The sequence below is a fragment of the Cyprinodon tularosa genome, unplaced genomic scaffold, assembly GCF_016077235.1.
Source record: "Cyprinodon tularosa strain WSP-4 unplaced genomic scaffold, ASM1607723v1 ctg672, whole genome shotgun sequence".
In the NCBI taxonomy this organism is placed as follows: Eukaryota; Metazoa; Chordata; class Actinopteri; order Cyprinodontiformes; family Cyprinodontidae; genus Cyprinodon; species Cyprinodon tularosa.
The window spans coordinates 106,555-110,047 of NW_024039421.1; positions in this window are offsets into that span (position 1 = coordinate 106,555).

Sequence of the window (3,493 nt, forward strand, 5' to 3'; positions counted from 1 at the left end):
GGCCTCAGTATCATCAGAGCTGCATGAAGATGCTTTAAATCTAATGATTAAAATATTAAAACGAACAGAATGAGGAATACAGTCTAGGGGTAAACCGGAGAGAAGAGAGTTGCATTAATCAATATGGATCAGAACAAAAACAGAATGCAGGAAAAAAGGGACAAAGACAATGATTTATAGATGAAGGAACGTTAAATAGATAAAGTTATTGATGTGGGAGGATGACACCCAGACTCTTCACCTGAGGAAACAAAAAAAAAAAAGACAATCGAACTGTCAGATGGAAGACAGAAAATGTCAGCCTTGGAAAAAATCATTTGATTCCTACCAGGAGGATCTCCGTTTGGTTCAATTTAGCTTAAAGTTTGAGGTGAAACAGGCTTTATTTTTAGTTAGGCAGGAGGTGAGGGGGGGGGTTTGGGGTTAGATGTACCAGATAAATAGACCTGAGTGTCATCCAGATAACATTTCAGAGGAATTTTACATTTCTGACATGTTTAAAATAATACTAAAAAGTAGGGGCCCCAGGACAGAGCCCTGAGGCATACCGATTTTTTTCTTAACTTGCTGCTACTTATGGGGGGAGGATTATTTTGTTCTTCAAGGTATAGTGGAGGATTTTTGTGAATTTTTGAAAAGACCCGCCCTGCACATGCACAGCCATGTAGGCGCTTCTGAGGGAGAACGCCTGTTAAACGCGTGCGAGAGCGTGCATGAGCCCGTTTCTCCTCGTGCACGCGCTGTTTAAAAGTTGCTGTTGGAGCTCCGCTGGTTGCCGCGGTCCACTCAACATCGGAATTTTTTTTTATTCCGCACTAAATCAGTAAATGGTCCATATAGTGACGCTTTAAAGTATAATGTTTTCTCCTCAAATTATTTAAAAATGTATTTTTATTGAACAGCAACAGAAAAGAGAACTTTTACTTTAATCCTCTGAGCTCTGTGAGCGCTAACCTGGAAGCTGCTCCCGCCGCAGTGCATGCTGGGACAGCTGTCAGCCTGGAGGACGAACAAGTCTGCTCTGATGCATGCTGGGTAAAGAGGGAGGGGCAAGGACAAGATCATATCTGCCACGGCTGCCTGTGAGCTGCATATAACACTATTTTTCTGCCTAATTGAAACACTGCATCTATCACATCAACATATCATTTCCTCCTTTAATTGGACCTTGATCTGAAAAATAAAGTGGCAAAACTAGCCAGTTTCCCAGGGCCCCAAGTTCCTGGGGCCCATAAAACTTTGTTTACATGTATGGTTAACACACCTCATTACTCCATCCAGACTGTCTTGCTCGCGGCTAAAATCTAATAAATTAGCAAATATTCCCAAAGGAGTACATCTCGATAATCTAATAAAAATAAAAATAACTGCACTTGGGGGGAAAAAATTAAAAACGATTAAATGCGGTCTGTTTAACATCAGATCTCTTTCCTCTAAAAGTCTACTAGTTAATGACTTGATTTGTGATAATCACATTGACTTGTTTTGCCTTACAGAAACCTGGCTGCAGCAAGAGGATTATGTGAGCATAAATGAGGGAACTCCTTCAAGCTATTTAAATTTTCACATCCCCAGAAGTTCTGGGCGAGGAGGAGGAGTAGCAACAATCTTCCAGTCTGACTTACTGATTACTCCCAAAACAATTAATACCTACAACTCTTTTGAACATTTAACCCTTAATTTCCCTGATCCAAATTTCAAGGCAAGAAAACCTCTTCTTTTTGTAACTTTGTATCGTCCACCAGGTCCTTACTCTGAATTTTTAGATGAGTTTTCAGAGTTCCTTTCTGATTTGGTATTAAATACTGACAGGGTCATCATAGTGGGAGATTTTAACATCCATGCTGACATTGAAGGCGATAGCTTAAGAGCAGCCTTTAATGCTATCTTAGACACTATTGGCTTTGTTCAAAATGTGAATAGTCCCACGCATTCTCATCTTCATACTTTGGATCTTGTGCTGACATACGGCATAGAATGTGAAGAAATAACAGTATTTCCTCACAACCCTGTCCTCTCTGACCACTTTCTAATAACCTTCAGGATTACTTTAACAGAGTTCTCCTCCCCCAAAAGAAGGTTACATTTTAGTAGATCTTTATCAGATAGTGCAGTTATAAATTTTAAAGAATCTGCTTCACTTTCTCTCTCCTCTGTGTCGCTGAGCAGTGCTGCAGAGTGCAAAAGCTTAGCTTATTCCCCTTCACAGGTTGATGATTTTGTTGATGGGGTTGCTAGTTCTCTGCGTATTGCCTTAGACAACGCAGCTCCTTTGAAAATGAAAACCGTTAAAAATAGAAAGCTTGCTCCTTGGTTTAATGCAGAGCTGCGCACTTTGAAGCAAAATGCTTGGAAACTGGAGGGAAAATATCGCTCCACAGGCCTACGGGAGTCCTTCCTAGTCTGGAAAAATGGTTTACTGCTGTATAAGAGGACCCTTTGTAAAGCAAGAGCAGCATACTTCTCCTCATTAATAGAGGAGAATCAGAATAATCCTAGATTTCTTTTTAATCCAGTTGCCAAACTCACCCAGAGCCATAGCTCTGTTGAACCGTCCATTCCACCTGCTCTTAGCAGCAACGATTTTATGGGATTCTTTATAAATAAGATTGACATTGACATCTGGCCATAGCCAGACAGTACACTGTAAAAAATTTTTTTAATTCTCTGGAAAGTTTCATCCATCATGCCGCCCAGTTCAGGTTCGGGTGTTTTTGGTTTAATTTCTTCCTGGTAAAGCTTCCCTCCAAGGCCTGGTTCTCAGAGGTCCTCCTAACCGCTCAGGGTGAGCCCTGGTCGGGTAAAACATCTGACCTTTCCCGCTGGACTCTTTCTGTGACAGCTCCATACCAGAGTCCCAGAACCAAAATCAAACAAACTTTATTAACAACTCAGCATCAACACATTTACCAGAATATTTCCTCTGAAGTCCTGCAGGTAGATCTCACCTGCAGCTCCACCCTTCATCCTCCTCCTCATCCTCCTCCACCCATGGCTTGTTTATCGGACTCATTCTTAATAAAACCAAAGAAAAACTCAAACCTCGAATCTATGCGGAAGCTAGGTGTTGACCGCTAGTGGTTTCCATAGAAACGCGTCTGAAATGGTGCGTTCAGGGCCTGTGGGATAAACCGTACTGCTGGCCGTTATCAGATCAGGTTTTTAATTAGGGGCTTTAATCAATCTTCTCTGGGTTCCAGCGGGTTCTGTTCTGGTCGTCCAACAGAAGCTTCTCACCCTCCTGTGTCCTGCTCCATCCATCACCCAGGAAACGGGAGCACGGGACCCAGAGGGGAGCTGGGCACCAACCAATCATAGCAGAGGTATAGTCCAAAAGTCTGCATTTAGTTCTGGTTCAGGGGGACCAGGAAAAGAACGCAGACAGAACCAGAACCGGCCCTCCTTTCCTCGCTCAGAACTCAGGTTTTCACTTCAGATCAACAGAAATCTGTTCTTTAAAATGTGATAAAATGGAAGAACAGTGAAAACCCAG